Genomic DNA, 6013 nt, shown 5'->3' with positions numbered 1-6013 from the left:
AATAAAAAACGTATTAAAGACTTGAATATAAGACCTAAAACCATAAAATTCCCAGAAGAAAACATAGGCAGCAATCTTCTCAACATTGGTCTTGGAGATATTTTTGTAGATCTGACTCCAAAAGGAAAGGAAAGAAAAGCAAAAGTAAACAAATAGGATTCCATCAAACTAAAAAGCTTCTGCATTGTGGAAAAAAAGCCAGCATCAACATGAAAAGGCAATCTACTGAATGGGAGAAAATTTTTGCAAGTCATATATATGACAAGGGATTAATATCCAAAATATATAAAAAGCCAACATAATTCAAAAACAAAAACAACAAAAAACAACCCAGTTAAAAAATGGGCAGAGGACCTGAATAAACATTTTTCCAAAGAAGACATACAGATGGCCAACAGGTACATTAAAAGATGCATAGCATCATTAATCATTACAGAAATGCATATTAAAACCACAATAAGTATTACCTTACACTGGTTAGAATGTCTACTATCAACAACAGAAGAAATAACAAGTGTTGGAGAGGATGTGGAGAAAAGGAAACACAGTGTTGGTGGGAATGTAAACTGGTACAGACACTATGAAAAACAGTATGGAGATTCCTCAAAAAATTGAGAATAGAACTACAATATGTTCCAGCTATTTCATTCCTGAGTATCTATTCAAAGAATACAAAAATATCCGTTCAAAAATATGTAGGCACCACTATTCACAGCAGCATTATTTACAATAGCCAGGAAATGGTAACAATCTAAGTGTTCATCAGTGGATGAATGGATAAAGAAGATGAGGTAATGGAATACGAATCAGCCATTTAAAAAAAAAAATCTTGCCATTTGCAACAATATGGATGGACCTAGAGAGGGTATTATGCTAAGTGAAATAAGTTAGAGAAGTACAAATATCATGTGATTTCACTCATATGTGAAATCTAAAAAGTAAAACAAAATAAAAATGAACTCATAAATAGATGAGATTGGTGGTTACCAGAGGGAACTGGGGTGGGGGGGCAAGTGCCAATAGTACAGAGATGGACAGCAACTAGACTTTTAATGGTGATCACTCTGAGCATATTGTCAAATTATTATGTCACCTACCTAAAACTTATATAACATTGTATACCAATTTGACCACAACTGAAAAAAAAAATTTCCTAATGGAATCATCTTGTTCATGCTCCTCCAGTAAGTCTCCAAGGGCCACTTAGCATCAGAGGACCAGTGGGCAGACCTTGCCCTTCTTCAATGTAGGAAGACAGAATTTGGAGTTCATCCTTGAATAATTGCAATGTGCCTCCATGTTGTCACTTTCACGTCCCAAAGGGCTCACCTGCAGCCCTTGCACTACTCAGACAAAGAACAACAGGCCATCCACTCCTGAGATGATGATGATGATGATGATGATGATGATTCATGATTCAGTGAGACTGATTTGTGCCAGAGTTACATGTGAATGATCTAATTGCATTTTACAATAACTTCATAAGGTGAGCTCTGTCCTCTCCACTTTTCAGATGAAGAGGCTAAAGTTCAAAGAGTTAGTTGCCAAGATCACAGAGTTAGTGAATGGCAGACCAAGAACACCAGTGTTCCTGCCTCAAAGCCCATGCTGGGATCAAACAGGAAAAGATGGGGTGACTGCCCCTGTGAATACTTCCCTAAACTGCTGCATTTTTCAATGGGACAGCCCAACGTGCTTAAAGTACTAGGTTGCTCAAATCATGGCTGACAAGAAAAGCGACTACTCTCTCTAGTCACGATGCTGAATCAAAGCAGTACCAACGGAAGCCTGTACATCACTACATCACTTCAATGGCATCATTCCCTCCTGGGTGGGACTGGCTTCCTCAATGCTATTATATGACTCAGACTGGGACACTCTTGATCAAGGCCAAAGTTAACCCAAAACCCCACACTCCATCTTTCCCTGTGGAGTGAAGGCATTGTGCTTTACGGTCCATTTGCGTCTGTCCTAGCCACATGGCTTTCAAACCCATGTCAGCAATGTAGGCCTTTTACCCTCCAAATGAAATCAGCAAACAGAACCCCTCCATTTGAAAAGAGGGTGGGGGGCTCATGGCTTCCTTGTCCACTGAAGGACAAACTCTGAAAATCCTAAGGATTGTAAAGGCTCCAAGCACCACTGCTGGAAATCTATAGTTTTAGACCCATTCTTCACCTTCTACCTGTAAGGGTCCTGAAAACCAGCCATAGACACATCCCCTAGCTTCTTGCAAGGAAGCAGAATTGCTGGGGCATGGGTGTGTGGAGTGTGCCATCTGGTCCTGGTGTCAACTGTTAACTCAGGCATCTGCTGGCATTCCCTTTGTCTCTCTCCTCAGTGCCCTTCAGGCCAGCTCTCCACTGCTTCTATGCCTGTTGGAAGGCCCAGGGATGATTTTGCTCTTCTGTGCCCTAAGGTGGGGTTGGTGGGGCTGGGGGGTGGTCGCTCACCTCTAGGTTCTCCTCTTGGTGTGTCCTTGAACATGCTCACTGCCTGAGGCTCTCACCTCCCCTGAAACACAGTTGCCTGTGGAACCCCATTGATTTTGTTTAGAGATGACTCGGTGCTGTGGTTTGCAGGTAAGTGCAGTGGAGTAGGGCCAGCAAATCAGGGATTGTTAAGTCACAACAACAGAACAAAACCTTAACATCTTTTAAAAATAGGACACCTTTAGGTGGCCACACAGCAGCAAGCCATGGTGGGGCCTGTCTTCCACCCTCTTAAGAAGATGAATAAAGCCTGAGAGGATGGGAGACAGGGCTCCTTGGAGTCATGGTGAGGACACCCGAAGACACCCTCCCTACCCAGCAGGTTGTAAACTAGAATGGGCAATGGGGTATTTCTGGAAAGGATGTCCCGGTGCAGATGGGGCTGGTTTGCCCCAGAGCTCCAGCCACCTATGCGGTGAGCTCGTAAGGAACTCAGAACACTTGCAGCTGCTACATTCCTTCATCTGACACAACATGCTCAGGATGTGTGCCCCTAAACTCCTGGGGTCCTTCCAACGATCCAGGGAATTGAGACTACAGCTGCTGTTGCAATGAAGATGTTTTTATTTGTCATTCTCCACCTCTTAAGTGTGAGTTTTTCTTTTTTTTTTTTTTTTTTTTTTTTTTTTAAGTGTGAGTTTTTCAAACCCACTCAGGAGCACTCTGTCTCCACCCACTAGGGGAGAGTAGTGAGAACCCATGGGCCAGAACCCTTGAGAGGGCAGGTTTTGGGATCAGGGGATCCAGATTTAAAGTCTTGCCATCACTCAACCTAGCAGTGTGATCTAGGTCTTCTGGAGTCTCCCATTTCTTTGTTTAGTAACTCACAGGTACCTGTAAGAATTGGATGAGAACATTTGTGTGCAATTCTTAGCACAGGGTCAGGAACGCAGTAAAAGCTGATGACACAGAGAATTTAGCTAATTTCAATGTCATAATCACCAGCTTCACCCCCCAGCCATTCCCAGGTCCCTCTTCCTGGGCTGGCAGAGCCAGGGAGGGGTTTTCCAAGACTCCCACCCTTCCTCTGAGGAGGGGGGCATAGGCTTCAGCTACCCTTCCCCAGGGAAGCACTGACTCTAGGACCTGATCCTGTGGGCCCTGATTTTGTCGCATGTTTATAGAGTTAAGAGGGGAGGTGGGAAGGGTAATGACCACCTAGGATTGACTCTGAGACCCTCTCTTCTTTCCCACTCCACTTAACCCTGCAAAGGGACATGTTCTGAGTCCCCCAGATAAGCATCAGGGGGTAGAGATGGTGCTGTTTCTGTGCCAGCAACTCCTCTCTGGGCAATCTACTGCCTCTAGAAGCTGAGCCTTTCTGGGCCTACCCACTATCCCTTAATGTCTTAAAATATCACTTGGACCCTAGTTTGTGGGCAAAGAGATCTGCAAAACCGAGGTCCCTGACACTAAATCCCAATATCTCTGAGGCTCAGAGAGCTAGAAGCCAAAACCTGGAAGAGTCATTTCTAGTGGCTTTGGGCAGAAGTTGTGGTTTTTCTTTGAGGCAGGTTTTGCCTGGTGTTGGGAAAAGCCATTCCGTTGGCTGTTTCCAGGGTGCAGACACAAGTCCCCATGTAAGTGTCCTGAAACAGGGAGTGCTTGACAATCCAGAAGCAAATGCTATGCTCTGAATGTGGGTCTCTGGGTGTAATAACCTAAGGAGAATTTCACAGAAGGTAGAGGATATCCCTCCAAAGACAGTTTTGACACCAGCTCTGCTCTGGTCAGGCACAGGGGGAGTGGGCGCTCTAGAACTGAGGTGGAGGGTTAAGGGGATCACATCAGATTGATTCAGCTGTGGAAGGACAGGCCTCAGGACCTAGGGACAGGCCTGGGGAGGGGAAGGAGCTGGAGGGAGGAACTCTGAGACCTGGAGAGAACACTCTTTGATAAAGTGAAAACTCAGGACCCTTTAAAGGTTTTATTTTCTTTAATATAAATCCTTCAAGCCTTGGTGAAGTTTTTAAAACAGATCCATGTTTGTGTTCATCCCTTAGAAGACAAAGGGAAGAACCAGTGTTTAACTCTGGGGCCAAGGCAGCTGGAGGAGGTGGAAACCCCTCCCCAGTAGAGGATCCTCCTTCAGCAGGTGGGTGGATTTTCCAGATGCATGCAGGAGTTGGACACTGACTTACCAGAAAAGCACTTGAGGTGTGGTCATTTTTCTAAGAGAGAAAGAAATAAGCATGCTTATAAATTCATTTACTCACCATGTATTTATTTATTTGTTTCAAGTTTTTCTTTAAGTTTTAGTTAGTTAACATATAATGTAATATTGGTTTCAGGTGTAGAATCCAGTGATTCTTCATTTACATATAACACTCATCACAATGAGTGCTCCTCAATACCCATCACCATCACCGTTTAGCCCATTCCCCACCCGGTCATTTAGCCCATCCCCGCGTCGGCCTCCCCTCTGGTAACCCTCAGTTTGTTTTCTACAGTTAAGAGTCTCTTATGATTTGCTTCTCTCTCTCTTTTTCCCTCCTTCCCTTATGTGCATCTGTTTTGTTTCTTAAATTTCACACGTGAATGAAATCATGTGGTATTTATCTTTCTCTGACTTATTTTGCTTAGTGTAATACACTCTATCTCCATCCACGTCCTTGCCAATGACTAGATTACATTCTTTCTGATGAGTGAATAATATTCCATATTCACCATTTCTTTTTTTTTTTTTTAAGATTTTATTTATCCATGAGAAACACAGAGAGAGAGAGAGAGAGGCAGAGACACAGGCAGAGGGAGAAGCAGGCTCCATGCAGGGAGCTTGACAGGGGACTGGATTCCGGGTCTCCAGGATCACGCCCTGGGCTGAAGGTGGCGCTAAACCACTGAGCCACCAGGCTGCCCTCACCATTTCTTTTTAAGCACATGCTATGCACTAGACCCTGTGTAAGGTGGTCAGCATGCAGGGTGAAAACAGTCATGCTTCTTGCCCAGATGGAGCTTCCAACACCAAGGGTGAATGAACAGTAAACTAATAATGTTGCACGCAGTGTATTAATTAGGGATCTGCTGAGTGCCACAGGAGAGACCAGAGAACTAGGAGAGGACATAATGAGCGACCTAACCTACAACTTTTAATATCTTATTGGAACATTGTACTTTGTTATATTTTTAACAGCAGATCATTATATTATTTAAACATCAAATTTTGTTAGCATTCCATTATAATAGCAACTGACATCCAGGAAAAATGAGGTCCCAGACACTGTTCCGGTTTGCTTCTGAGACATGCTTCCAGAATAAAATTGTGGCTGCTCCCCACGACAGACACAGCACGAGGGCAAGAATGGCCCCGAAAAGAAGGCTGGTCAGGAGTCGATGACTATTTGGGGCTGAACTGCATCCTACCAGAGTTTTTATGTTGAAGTCCTAATCCTCAGCATCTCAGAATGCAGCTGTATTTGGAGACGGGGTCATCAAAGAAGTAATCACAGTAAAGTGGGGTCATACAGAGGGCCCCAATGCAATCTGACTGGCGTCCTTCTAAGAAGGGGCGATTAAGGTAC

The sequence above is a fragment of the Canis aureus genome, chromosome 2, assembly GCF_053574225.1.
Source record: "Canis aureus isolate CA01 chromosome 2, VMU_Caureus_v.1.0, whole genome shotgun sequence".
NCBI lineage: Eukaryota > Metazoa > Chordata > Mammalia > Carnivora > Canidae > Canis > Canis aureus.
The sequence above is the reverse complement of the archived record's forward strand: the minus strand, read 5'-3'. Positions refer to the sequence as shown.